At 42.2% G+C, this 15,244-nt stretch overlaps 1 protein-coding gene across 3 annotated transcripts in view; it reads right to left on the reverse strand.

Annotated features, from left to right (window-relative positions):
- The window catches only part of kiaa0319 (KIAA0319 ortholog), a 100,163-nt gene extending 88,283 nt beyond the window's left edge, over positions 1-11,880 (reverse strand). The window contains exon 1 of one of the 3 annotated variants that reach the window (XM_034058904.3): positions 10,826-11,878. The gene's annotated coding sequence lies outside the window, so the exon portion shown is untranslated. Of the gene's footprint in view, positions 1-10,825 lie in introns of all 3 variants that reach the window. The other 2 variants (XM_034058903.3, XM_059013425.1) reach the window with 2 other exon arrangements.
- Between the last annotated feature and the right edge of the window lie 3,364 nt (positions 11,881-15,244).

Here is a 15,244-nt window from a genome sequence, read left to right on the forward strand (position 1 = left end):
TACTGAAATAATAGAAAACAAAAAGACTTACAAATGCATATCTGAATTATTCAAAAATCAACCAACCAACCAATGTATATTGTGGCAACAAGAAATAAAACAGCATTTCACTTTTCTTTTTTTTTGTATAAATGTGTACTGATATTAATGTTATTAGGGCTACAGCATTTTATAGCTGTCACTTTGACTAGCATATGTGCAGACAAGACATAATCTTTCATATTTTATTTTGCCTATATTTATACTTTTATTCTCAACTGTGGTCTAGACCACAGGTCTGGAAAACACAAAGAAAATAAATTACAATATCATCACTATTCATTTTAGAAAAGCCTAATTTGAGTGTCGTTCTCCTCCACTGACAAGGTGGCAGTATTTGATTAACTCTGGCACTGGAGATGGCAGTGACTCTTCCTTCTATGTTCGTAAGCTGTGTGGTCCAGTGGTTAAAGAAAAGGGCTTGTAACCAGGAGGTCCCCGGTTAAAATCCCACCTCAGCCACTGACTCACTGTGTGACCCTGAGCAAGTCACTTAACCTCCTTGCGCTCCGTCTTTCGGGTGAGACGTAATTGTAAGTGACTCTGCAGCTGATGTACAGTTCACACACCCTAGTCTCTGTAAGTCGTCTGATAAATAAACAAAGAATACTACTACTACTACTAATAATAATAATAATAATAATAATAATAATAATAATAATAATAATAATAATAATAATAATAATAATAATAATAATAATAACAACAACAACAACAACTAGTTAAGTAGGTAAATATTGATTCCTGGATTCATTACTTTGATGACTGGATTCTGTCTTTTTAACTGAAAATGCCCAAAAGGATTCGCTAGAGGATTCGTTAGAGGTGGATCTCTCAGAAATGGGAAAACGAGAGAATGGAAAACATAGCAATTTTTTTTATTGTATAGAATTGAAAAATAATGCCTGTACAACACTATTAATGGTTAAACTATGATACTGGGTCTTGGTTCTGGTTACCATATACTGTATACAGGGATAGATACGCTCCTTAGGTCTATAATCATATTTTAGTTGAAACAGTGAACTTTTATGGCAATTCTCTGTGTAAAAAAGTGCCTCCTATTTTCTGTTCTGAATGCCCATTTATCTAATCTCCATTTGTGACCCCTGGTCCTTGTTTCTTTTTTCAGGTCAAAAAAGTCGCCTGGGTCGACAATGTCTATACCTTTTAGGATTTTGAATGTTTGAATCAGATCGCCGCGTAGTCTTCTTTGTTCAAGACTGAATAGATTCAATTATTTTAGCCTGTCTGCATACGACATGCCTTTTAAACCCGGGATAATTCTGGTTGCTCTTCTTTGCACTCTTTCTAGAGCAGCAATATCCTTTTTGTAATGAGGTGACCAGAACTGAACACAGTATTCTAGGTGAGGTCTTACTAATGCATTGTAAAGTTTTAACATTACTTCCCTTGATTTAAATTCAACACTTCTCACAATATATCCGAGCATCTTGTTGGCCTTTTTATAGCTTCCCCACATTGTCTAGATGAAGACATTTCTGAGTCAACATAAACTCCTAGGTCTTTTTCATAGTTCCCTTCTTCAATTTCAGTATCTCCCATATGATATTTATAATGCACATTTTTATTGCCTGCATGCAATACTTTACACTTTTCTCTATTCACTGGATGCCTACGAGCGCTTGAGAGGAGGCGAAATTGGGAGTGAGATATTAAGAATGAGACAAGATGAGAGGATTTCTCCGGTTGTTTAGGAGGCTTGAGAGGGGCAAGGCATTTGAGAGTTTAAGAGTGAGACGAGTTTGAGAGGGATGGCGAGATTGGGGATGGAGTTTGGGAATGGTGCTTAGTAACATTGAGGTTAGATACTGATAGCAGGACGAGATAGGGGACGAAGAGTTTTCCCTTCTCGTCGGGTCAGGCAGCATCCTCTGGTTGCTGGGCAACGTAGAGAGGGAGACACGAGAAGAGCAAAGGATTAGATATAAACACTTTCCGCCAGGTCAGGCGGCATCCTCCGACTGCTGGGTGATGTAAAAGTGAGAGAGAGAGAGCAAAGTTTAAACACATAACATACAACAATCTGACTCTTGCTCTCGACGGGTCAGGCAGCTTCCTCTGGCTGCTGGGCGTTTAGTGGAGCAAGAGACAGGAAGGGGACGAACAGGACAAAAGGACAGATCCTTCGCAACTCAGTGCAGCATCCTCAGGCAGCTAAGCTGGCAGCTGGGCGGCGTGCAGAGCTTCGGGTCCGTTTAGGAGAGATGAAAACAGATAAACCCCCCCCCCCTCGGTCGGGGCCCGCTCGGGGGAGTGAGACTCACTTCCCCCCAAAAGAGGACCCCCGGCTCCCCGCAAGAACCACACCGTGGGATAGAAAAGAGATCGCAGAGCCACACACATAGACAAAAGCTAGAAGAAATGAGAAAAGACAAGAGATGTTAGTTGACAACCTATGCCTATAAGCCGTCCGCACTGTGGAGAGGAAAACCCACCCCCAGGAAACCTCTGGTGGGCCTGGCGGAGAGGGCGCCCCCCACTCCGGGCAAGCTAACGAGTGCTTGGTGAGCTGTGGCGATGTCTGCAGAGGATGATCTAATATAAAGTTCAACAGCTGAAGAGATCCAGCGCCCCATAGACTTAATCAAGTGTTGATTGATTCCTGCCGTGGCCGCAGAGGCAGCTGCTCCGATCCGGAATGAATGGGGGGAGAAATAGTTTGAAGCCCGATCCGTGACAAGAGGCTGCATAAACGGGATGAGAACCAGTGTCTCGTAAGTATAGATCTGGAGCTGTCGATGAAGAGGGGATCCGACGGAAGACACGGAATCCTTGGCTTAATTGGACCGTTTTTTTTTTAAGATCTGATGTGTAGGATAAAGTGGTTTCCGGGGATTTGAGAGAGATCAGAGCGTTTGAGGCCTAGAGCTGGGAAGCTGGAAGTTGATGGAGTTGAGAATTCTGCACAGCGGAAAAATCCAAAGGCGGCGGTCAGGCACAGGGTTTCCATGACAATGTCATTGAATAGGTTGAAGCATCCTTGCCGGAGAGCAGTGATGATACAAAGGAGAAGGTCTGTAGAGATTGGTTAACTTGATGGAAAGGAGGGGAGCAGGCTTTTCTCCATGCCTCTGAGCGTTCTCTCTAGAGATCTGCCATCTCTAGAACGGACGAGAGGAGATAGATTGAAGGCGAAATTGATACTGAATGCCCGCTAGGTAGCATCTAAATAGAGGAGGGGGCTAAACGTAGAGACAGCCCGAGGTGAGTGATGAAGGCGAGGAGGTGCTGTAGGTTGAAAGAAGTATGAGTAAATGAAGACCAGGCAGTCGAGTAGGAGGAACGGGTAGATGGGGAGAGAGCGTGCTCCATGAATCCACGTGCGGAGGAGGAACTGGTGCTGGATACCTGAGAGATAATTCCTGATGGAGGAAGGGGCCAGGTTGAGGGATAGCCTGAGTTCTGTCATAAAGGCAAGGAGGTGCTGAAGGTTATAGGTGGTGAGAGAGATACGAATCTGGGCACAGAATGTGGTGAAGGAAGACCAGGCAGTAGAATAAGATGAGCAAGTGGAAGGGGCGAAGGCAATTCTCCCTGAAGCTGCAGGCCGACTGGGGGAGGCTGGAGTGTGGAGTTTAGTGGAACACCAGCTGATTGAAAGGAGGAACTTGTCACGGGTTGGGGTCTGCTTCTGGGACCGGGCTGTGAAACTTGCGGACCATCACACAACCTCCACCATGTTTAACACTGGGCATGGTTAACTTTTTTCTTTTTTTACTGCAAGGTGTAGTATTCTGTAGTAAAATTACTACAGCTGGCCAAAGTCCAGTATCTGGGTGCACGGAATGGTTCACAAGACCTCATGGCTGAAATGGCTTAATGCTCCGAGTCTATCCATTGTATTCCCCTTGATGTCCTGGTAACTCTTGCTTTTTTTTTTTTTTTTTAACCGGTAAATCAGCTGATGCTGTCTTGGTAAATTCACAGGGTGCACTCTGTTCCTTCAGGAGTCCTGCAGAGGAAGTGCTTCACAAGAGCAGTTAGACATAATACTTCCATGGTCAGGTCATTGAATAGACAGAGAAGCTTTTTCTGAGGGTAGAGATTAAAGAGTGAAGGATGTCTATTGATATAGGGAGCCAGGAGGGAGCAGCGGGGGGGAGGGGGGGGCGGCTCTTGAGGATCTCTCCGAGTGTCAAGCGGACTGATAGGATGGATAGGAGTGTTGGAGAAGGGACGGAGATGAGGCGGCAGAAATACTGAATTCCAGAGATATAGGCTTTAACGGTAGTGGGGGCTAAGTGAAGAGAATCCCTTGCATGGGCGATGGAGGCTAGAATCCGTTGCTCATTAAATCGGAATGGGATGTATTTTGTTTTGAGTGCAGAAAGTTGCAAATGTTTTCCATCCAGTGGTAAATGAAAATTTGGTCGCTGGGGCTAAGGGTGTGGCCATGTAGTGATGAGCAGATTGCAGACGGTTGGAGAGTGTTGTATTTAGTTGAACAGCAGATGTTGGTGTTGCAGAGTTTGATGAGGGCTGAGGTGGCAGCTGGACCTGAACAAATAAATGAAATCGATTGCCGAGTTGTTTCTAAAAACGAAGGCAGAGAGATGAGATGCCAACCATCCTGTGTTAGTTAATACGGGATTGATCAGCGGTTTGCTACCATCATGTCTGTTTGGAATGGAAAAGAGATTTGGGTTTCACAACTCCAGTCATTCTCCAAATAGTGGAACTCCTTAATTCATAAATCAAACAGATTTTCAGTCTTGTACCATGTATTAAAGCTTGTAGTATCTGAGAGGATGAGCGGACATAAGACTATATATAGTATATATATATATATTTTAGATCCAGGTATTGGAGGAAAGCTGGAGCGTTGGAAGCTCTAGAGGAGAGCAGTTGCAGATTTAAACAGTAAACTAAAGCCACTTTTGTATGCTGCAATAGTGAGCAGATCTGAAGAGGAAGCCGAGATTTGCTGTAATGAGGAGATATTAACAATAGAGGCAAGATCTGCTGAACGGGCAGAGATCTGAGGGAGTAGACGATGGAATGCTGTCAGTAGTGTGCAGTGGCTTGCTGTAGAGAGCAGAGCTGCTGAATGCGGTGGAAATTGGTATTTGAGAGTTAAGGCGTTTTTAGATGATGTCGGCGATGGGGCTGCCTTTGGGCAGAGATGAAGAATGCATAGATCTGAGGCCGCTGCAGAACCTGAGAGGATGGGAATGCGTTGCTCGGAGGCTGCTGCAAAACCTATTGATTTGATCAGGAGCAGTCTAAGACTGCATTGTCTATTGCAGGGTAGGAGGACGCTTGACTGAAATGTTGATAATCGTAGTACATAGTTTCCGTATGTGACTGTGTGGCGGAGTGTCCCGCCCCTATTTATTATTATTTGTATTATTGTTTGCGGCGCGGAATACCTGCTGGTTCCACATCCACCATCATGGGAAGGACTGCTCCTGCCCTGCCTCGTACCGCCCAAGGATGCCTGCCTCGCACCGCCCAAGGATGCCTGCTTCGCACCGCCCAAGGATGCCTGTGGATACTGTGGCTGGAACCCCATGAAGGGGAGCTGCAGGCCACGAAGAAGGGGGGGGAGGTCAGGAGACCAGCTCCCCCAGCCGCACTTTCGCGGCAGGAAATACTGTGGCTGGAGCACCATGAAGGGCAGCTGCCAGCCATGAAGGGGGGGGAGGTCAGGAGACCAGCTTCCCCCGCAGCAATTTCGCTGCAGGAGAAAGGGTGGCCGGAGCCCCACGGAGGGGAGCTGCCGGCCATGAAGAAGGGGGAGCAGGTCTGGAGACCACCCCCAAAATTTTTTTGGCCTGTGCGCGGGCCATCGGAACGCTACGGCTGTTTGGGTGGGAGGAGGACATCCCACCGTGGCCGCCACCTTTGGCCCGTTGCTGCCCCTGTTCCTGGGCCGGGACTGCTAGCTGGGACTTTAGGGAATAAGGGGGGGAGGTGGCCGAAAAGGCCATGTGTGTTGCGCACAAGGGGGGGCATGTGTGGCGGAGTGTCCTGCCCCTATTTATTATTGTATTATGGTTTGCGGCGCGGATAACAGCGCCGCGTATTTCTTATTATTTATAATTTAAAACCTGTGAGGATGCGTGACTGATCAGCTACTGATTATTTAACTAGCTGACAGTCACGCATCCTTACCAAACGCGTGCAGACTGTGGCCGAGGGGTAATAAGATAATTAACAGTTAGTTAACTCCTCGGCCAGAGTATAAGAACCTGCAGCTGTCCGTGCTGCGAATGTGTACAGAGGAGAGTGTACAGAGGAGAGTACGGGGAGCGGAGAGAGAGAGCGAGGAGAATATAAAAAGAACAATTGCTATATTTAAAAATATACTTGTTTCTGTTTGTTTGGCCATCGCACCTTTTGTTTTGTGTTTTGTTATTGTTTAAGTCTTTTGTTTTTGGTTTGTTTATTTAATAAATCCACGCTGAGTGCCGTTGCATTCAGCTTTACCCGCCCATCCACTGTTTTGGTTCAGTTACTTCCTGGTCCATGACGTCACCACACCTCACCACTGCAAGCCATCCTGCCACAGACTGGTAGCTCAAATTGAATTAAATGGACTTTGAAAGTTATATTAAGTGCCTTGATAAAGTTGGGTGCAAATGAGGAAGTGCAAATCCGGGAACAAGAAGGTTGCAGGAATGGCCTGATGCAGGGAAGCTGGAAATTAATGTGACAATGGATTCTTAACATCTCAGAAAGCTGATAAGCTTGGCTTCAGGGGAGGGGTTTGGATTTTAAAAATTCAAGTTAATATAATGTAGCAAAAGAGGTTGAGGCAGGAGGGTACTGAGAATCCCTGGGAATGACAACGAACTGCAGGAATTGATAGAAAGTTTGGAGTGTGCGAGATTCACAGCAATAGCAAATCAGCTCAAATGATATAGAGCTTGTGGTGTTATGCTGCCATCTAGAGGTTGCGATTGGAATTAAAACTATTGGCTTCAGTGAAGCAGGGTAGCATATATTTGGTTAATGCGATTAAAATCCTCGTCTATGTATAAAACATTTGCTTTAGAACAGTTAGTGATGATATAAGTAAGTTAACGTATGTCTAGAAGAGGAGCCTGCAGTATTTAGATGTCACAATTCGGCGAATTGAAGCTCTCATGTTGCAAAAGCGCAGCAACAGGAGCCAGAAGATTGCAGTAGTGAGGCACAGGCTCGCATTGCCTGTTAAAGCTGCCTGGTCGCCATGGCAACTTACCACTCCCAGTAGTCACTTGATGAGGCGTTGCCATGATAACCATGGTCTGTGAGGCGCCAGTGGGAGAGTTGCAGTACAGCAGTGATGATGGAACAGTCTTTCTGATGAAAACGCAGACCGTTGAGAATGTCACTGTGCTTTGAACGGCGCAGACTGAGCAGGTAGGAAAATAGCAGATACTATCTTGCGAGCGCTGAGCAGAGAAATGGCCTGCAGTGAAAGGAGCGAACAACAAAACACAAAACACAGACAAGGAAGCGGAAATAGTGCTGAGTTAAAGTAGAAAAAGAGAGAGATAGACAGGAGGGGCAGCCAATAACATACGTGGAGCAGCGCTGGCCATGCCCTAATAATTGACGAGGCGAGCGCTGCATTGTGTGATTGGCTGGAAATACTAAATGAGGCTGAACTGGGATCAGCTTCCACCCGGAAGAGATCGGCGGACGTTACCGGGCAGGACGCCACGGAGGGAAGGTAAGACAGGCTAAAGAAAAGGATATAGGATAAGAAAAAGCAGCGCAAGGTGGGAGAGAGCCCTCTACATCATCCCCCGAATTACGCCTAAAGGCTAACATTTAAATTTAATTTGCCGTGTGTCTTCCCAGTTCTGAATGCTGTCTAGATCATTTTGAATGACCTTTGCTGCTGCAACAGTGTTTGCCACTCCTCCTATTTTTCTGTCGTCTGCAAATTTAACAAGTTTGCTTACTATACCAGAATCTAAATCATTAATGTAGATTAGGAATAGCAGAGGACCTAATACTGATCCCTGTGGTACACCACTGGTTACCTCGCTCCATTTTGAGGTTTCTCCTGTAATCAGTACTTTCTGTTTTCTACATGTTAACCACTCCCTAATCCATGTGCATGCGTTTCCTTGAATCCCTACTGCGTTCAGTTTGAGAATTAATCTTTTATGTGGGACTTTGTCAAAAGCTTTCTGGAAATCTAAATAAACCATGTCATATGCTTTGCAATTATCCATTGTCAATGTTGCATCCTCAAAAAAGTCAAGCAGGTTAGTTAGACACTATCTCCCTTTCCTAAAACCATGCTGACTGTCTCCCAGGATACTGTTACCATGCGTTCTGAGCAATATAATGGCTTTTATTACTTTTTGAAAACAAACGAACATCCGAACATGGAAATCCTGTGTTCATCCCAGCACTAATGATATTGTTCATGCACCAGGTCATTTCAAACATTTCCATATTATGCACTGCCTTTTAAAAGCTAAAACCTTGATATCACAAGCAAGACTTAATTGTATTTTTCTGTGTATTTAAACAGTGCTAGCTTGATCTGTCCTAAAAGAAAATTGGCTAGCTGGGTACTTTTCATTTTATAATACTAACCCCACAAATAAACATTGCTTCAGTTAACTAATATTTCAGACCATCAAACTGTACTTTAAAAAAATGATCATCAAATTAATTCTTGTGCAGAATAAAAGTATACAATAGTAGTGATACTGCCCTCGCTCTGAGCAGGAGGAATAGGTGTCTGTCATCTCACGGTTTATGATGCTCACAAAGGAATTGATGGCAATCATGGTATACAGGATCCTTCACTCCAATCATCTGCCCTCTTTGGTAAAGATGGCTTGTACAGGGCTCACCAGGCTGGTTGTACCTGCTCCACCACTTGCAGCCTCTCTCCAATAATGGTCTGGAGCTGTTTCTGGAGTCGTGCTTTCACACATACTCTATAGACCTGCTTTCCCACCACAGTAGACAGAGAGCTCACTCAGACCCTCTATATACAACAGGCTCCCAGACACTTCAAAAACTTGACTAACAGCATGTAACACAGGGACAGAAAGGGGACTCCACATGAGATACATACTGTTTCCTAAACAGCTGCTTGAATTCAGATTGCAAAATGCAGAGTTCTACTGTTAGAGACTGAATGGCTCTTATAAAAACCAATACAAAGTGAGGTTCTCTTTGTTTCTTTTTAAAGTTACGCACTGCCAAGGCTTCAGTTCACCAAAGCTACATTGCAGTTTAATAAAAAGCATCGAGACCCAGTCCACAAACCTAGCGAAAGAAATAAAAGGCAAACTGTCTTTCTTTGAGACCTCTCTAAGAATACAGCAGCCTCTGCATGGCCTGCAGCTGGAAAGCAGCTGTCCTGCTAGACATCTATCAGCCCCAACACCCCCCTCTTCCAAAGGCAGGTCCTCTCTGAACTGGGAAAGGAGCATTGAAATCGACCATTCTTTTTTTTTTTAAAAACACCAAAAACGCCACGATTGAGTAAATTAATTTTCCTTTTCTTTTTTTAAAGCAGTCCAAAAACCGAAAGCTTTTATTTATTTTCATAAATACAGATGGTCTACCCCATAGAAAGCTAAATCACATTGTTCCAACCAATGGACAGTCCCAAAAAGCCTGTATCTGTATGAAGAGTGTGGGGGCTCCAAACAAATTAAGAGGATGCACAATCCTGCCTCTCTATAACATTTTTTGGCAGCAGCCAACACCAGCTCTGCAATCAAGCTTTAATTATTTGTGGTACTCATTAGCATTATATCAAAACCATTTTTGCAGGAATCATGTGGTTCTTAATACTTTTCATTGACGATAATTACAGTGACGTCATCTGCAGAAGTACTGTGTGGTCATTTTTATGGCCTCATCTATACAACCGTGAATGTAAAGCCAGTCAAGACCCTCCTCAGCTCTTAAGGGACAGAGAAGTCATTCCTGCCTGATTCCTCTCTGAACTGGGAAAGCAGCACTCAATCCACTATTCATTTTTTAACACACCAAAAATGTCACTAGACTACATTTTCTTTAATAAATACACACACACACACACATTATATATATATATATATATATATATATATATATATATATATATATATATATATATATATATAGAGAGAGAGAGAGAGAGAGAGAGAGAGAGAGAGAGAGAGAGAGAGAGAGAGAGAGAGAGAGAGAGAGAGAGAGAGAGAGAGAGGGAGATATATATATATATATATATATATATATATATGTATATGTGTATATATGTGTGTGTGTGTATATATATATATATATATATATATATATATATATAATATTTTTAAAGCAGTCCCAAAACCGAAGTATTACTTTTCACAGGTGGTCTAGCCTGTCGAAAGCTTTCTACTGATCTAAAGAAATAAGACCAGCATTAATACCAAAAAGCTTAGAGGCGTCGAAATATGTCTCGAATATTTTTATTATTTTAAATATCGAAAATTAATCTGTTAGAGACACAAACCGTGTGGATACTGCAGGACATCACCTAGGGATTCGCTATTGACATTGTAAGGCACTAGTTTCTAACGTATCAATGTAAATTCATTAAACAAAACCAAACGAATAGATATTAGGATCTGCAATTTCGGATAGTATAGTATACCAAACTGCATGCTAGCGGTAGTCAAATCGTGTTATTCAATATTAAATGGCAACACTGATCTAAGGTTTAACAAATAAACAATATCACATACATGCAGTTTAAACTAACAACGCATACATACACCGCAGATTGCCAATCAGCACCATTAAATATTTTAAAGTAGAATAAGCGAATGTTTACCTTGGTTAACGTACACACCACAACACCGTGACTGGCTTTTGTTTTCCTCAGACACGTAGAATCCACTTGTTTTAGGAGTGGTCGGTTATCCTTCTGATCCCCTTGGTTATAGCGACTGCTCTCGGCTGACGTTCATTTTGGAGAGTGGAGCAGGGAGTCGACTGGTGTCTCTGGTGATGCGGACAACTGCAGGTCGTTTGTCTGTTGTGTTAGTGCAGACGAATAGCTTTGGAGCGCCACACTACAGAGGCTCTTTACCCAAACCGAATACAAATCAAATCAAAACTTGCTGGGCCACGAGGCTGGACGAACTTGGAACTCGAACAACAGCAGAAATCTACTGTATTATCGAGCACAGTGGTACAGTAACAAGTGCATTACAAAATAAATCATTACACGTACGGTAATGGTTGATATTCGAGTGCAGGGATTGGTCTTTTTTCTGGTTAAAATGTATTAATTATTTTTAAGTTATTTACATATCACTTGGTAAAAACCTATTTTGAACTGGAAATTACATACAATAATTATTTTAAAATACATTTCTATTGGTATTAGTTATTAGGTATTAGGAGGCTGTGTGGTCCAGTGGTTAAAGAAAATGGCTTGTAACCAGCATAGTTCACTTGTCCTAGTCGCCTTGGATAAAGGTGTCTGCTAAATCAATAATAATACTTATAGTTATTAGACATCTATAATACCAACAATTGCTCCATTCATAAACAGATGAACGTTTCCTCTTGAATAAATGGTTTTAAGGAAGAAAACAAAAATAAAACACATGAATGGAAGAGCTGCATGTGTTTGTAAAATCCAAAAAGCAGGAGTATTTCCTTAATGTGTTCATTATTAAATCTGCTATGTAGCTTCCAAAAGACTAATTTTTCTGTGGCACTAAATTAACAAAGCTGTCCTGTCAAAAACTAATACGCAGTACATGAGGTCACTTAAGGGTTTCATACAGTGTTTGCAGGGTGTATAAACAATGCAAGCTAAATGCATTATTAATTTGATATGGCTGTGACAGAGAGCTATGGAGCGCCATTTTGTGCTAAAACTATCGAGCCGTTATCAATTTGTTTGTCAATTCGTTTGTCAATTTGCGAATTGGTCAATTTGTCCAGCAATTAGTCGATAAATTTGTCAATTTACAGTAATTTATAAACGTATTTGTTAATTCATCTAATAATTAATTAATTAATTTGTAAATTCATTAATACGAAAGGCTTACGGACCTGCAAATATCCAAACCTTTCTAGCCAATGGGAACACACACTAATATTTTAATCAACGAAAATCCAGCCTCACTCAAAACTTTTTCAGCCAATAATATTTAGAAGGGCGTTTCTATTTCTACTTAACAAGATACTCGCCTCCGCTGATTTTCAATGGAGACTTCCGTCTCACTGCGCACAAAGCATTGTGGTATATAGAGAGTTGGGCAAAAAAACTATATGGAGAGTTAATGCAGGCGTACGAAATGTTTCTGGTTTTCGCCATGTTAAAAAAAAATGCATACAACTTTTGAAGTAGATTACACATTTGCCCAAGCCCTTTTGAAGAAAATGGCAACATTATCAAATTATAACAATACGTAGTTATTATGAAAAATGCTATTTTCTGAGCACTGACCCGTTCGTTGGCGCATGCGCAGAAACATCGCTCTAAAGAAGCGTATTGATTAAATCATTTAACAGTCCGGTAACACCGGTTACTTTAGAAATACATTACAACATAAAATATTATCAAGACACAGCAATATAGTACAGTAAACAAACTACAGATTTTTTTTTTTAACATTGCGAAAAACCAGCAACATTTCATACGCTTGCATTTACTCTCCATAGAAACTCTCTATATACAAAATTACCTATATGGTAACAATATCCTGGGAGACAGTCAGCATGGTTTTAGGAAAGGGAGATCGTGTCTAACTAACCTGCTTGACTTTTTTGAGGATGCAACATTGACAATGGATAATTGCAAAGCATATGACATGGTTTATTTATTATTATTATTATTATTATTATTATTTATTTCTTAGCAGACGCCCTTATCCAGGGCGACTTACAATTGTTACAAGATATCACATTATACATTGTTTCACATTATACAGATATCACATTATTTTACATACAATTACCCACATATATACAGTTGGGTTTTTACTGGAGCAATCTAGGTAAAGTACCTTGCTCAAGGGTACAGATTTCTAGAAAGCTTTTGACAAAGTCCCGCATAAAAGATTAATTCTCCAACTGAACGCAGTAGGGATTCAAGGAAATGTATGCACATGGATTAGGGAGTGGTTAACATGTAGAAAACAGAAAGTACTGATTAGAGGAGAAACCTCAAAATGGAGCGAGGTAACCAGTGGTGTACCATAGGGATCAGTATTAGGTCCTCTGCTCAAGAAGCTGCTTGATGAGATTCTGGGATCAATAAGCTACTAACAACCAAACTTGCAAGATGGGCTGAATGGCCTCCTCTTGTTTGTAAACTTTCTTATGTTCTTATACCACAATGCTTTGCACGCAGTGAGACAGAAGTCTTCATTGAAAATCAGTGGAGGCGAGTATCTTGTTAAATAGAATATCTTTTGAAACGCCCTTCTAAATATTATTGGCTGAAGCAGTTTTGAGTGAGGTTGGATTTTCGTTAATTAAAATATTAGTGTGTGCTCCCATTGGCTAGAAAGGTTGCATTTTTTTCACACAGTGCGAGATTGACAGTTGGAAGTTTGTCTGGTCGTTGGGAAGTTTGTCTGGTTGATTGGAAATTTGCAGGTCCATACAGCCTTTCGTATTAATGAATTTACAAATTAATTAATTAATTATTAGATGAATTAACAAATATGTTTATGAATTACTGTATGAATTGACAAATTTATGGACTAATTGCTGGACAAATTGACCAATTCACAAACTGACAAACAAATTGACAAACAAATTGACAAACTAACGGCCCGATAGTTTTGGCACAAATGGCGCTCCATAGAGAGCTAATGAATCTGAATCAACAATCTCCCTCCCGACCTGTGAGGGCGCTGTACAACAGGAACTGTGTGCTTCGTACTGAATGGTTGGGCAGTTCATTCCAGGGTCAGTCGGAAGCCAGCCATTCAGGAAGGGGGCGGCGTCACGGTACCTGGAGTCCTCGCCCTAGTACGGTGAGCGAAGTTTCAGTTATGAATTGGAGGAGACGTGATTGAACTAGCTATCAGAGGGCTGAGGGTACTTTAGGGGGATGTGACGCCGTAATCGGTTCCTTTGTTGTGGTTAATGGGAGGAAACGAGGACCATGAGTGTTTTTGTTTGTTTTAGTAACTGTGTACATTTGTATTTGCCAGACGGCCAGCAATAAGCCCGGACTTCGCTGCACCAACAAGCAAGCACCACTGTTTAAAGCACCGCACCTGCACCTAGAGCACGCACTGTCCGGAGACGTGTCTGTATCTGTGTTTTCAGGACTACAACCCCTTGGTTTATACGCTGACAATACCCATAGTTGGTAAGTGTGTTATTTATATGACCGGGACTGGTTAAGACACTGTTTGGTTACTAGCTGCAGGAGCAGCGAACTGCACATCGGTGTGGGAAGCGTTTATAGTACAAGAAATTGAAACACAACACCATGGTTTTGGAATATTGTTTATTACTGCCTGAACTTGACTCTTTTAAAACCCAGTCACTGTGGTGGGAGTACCAGTATCTCGCCATTCCTCTTAAGGGAATTCAGTATCCATCCGTACGCATCCTGGGACCCAGCTGTAGTAGGAACGCTTCCACATATCCTGGACTTCACTTGCTTGTGTTCCTGGCTCACTCCAGCAGAGGGTGCTGCTGTTCTCTGTTTCTCTGTGTTCCAGGAGATAATCAACAGAAGGAGCCCAACCTCTACTTACCTGTGTTCCTGGCTCACCCCACCAGAGGGAGCCCAACCTCTACTCACCTGTTTTTCTGGCTCACTCCACCAGAGGGAGCCCAACCTCTACTTACCTGTGTTGCAGAGTCTGGACATTCTACAGGCAAAGCTTGTAACAGCTTGGTCGTCTCGCAGTAGCATTGAGAGGGGATAAGAAGTGAGGTAGTTGGTGGCCCGTACACGGCAAATAATGCTTTTGATTAAGTGTAAACTTGTGTAAATATTGTAAATAAAATTACTCACCTGAATACGCAACGAGTTCACTCCAGTCTGTGGGGAAGAAAGCACCGGTGTCCAGTAGCACCACACTACCACTCTTTTACAATATATATATATATATATATATATATATATATATATATATATATATACAGTACTGTGCAAAAGTTTTAGGCAGGTGTGAAAAAATGCTGTAAAGTAAGAATGCTTTCAAAAATAGACATGTTAATAGATTATATTTATCAATTAACTAAATGCAAAGTGAGTGAACAGAAG

The sequence above is a fragment of the Acipenser ruthenus genome, chromosome 3 (genome assembly GCF_902713425.1).
Source record: "Acipenser ruthenus chromosome 3, fAciRut3.2 maternal haplotype, whole genome shotgun sequence".
Classification (NCBI taxonomy): Eukaryota; Metazoa; Chordata; class Actinopteri; order Acipenseriformes; family Acipenseridae; genus Acipenser; species Acipenser ruthenus.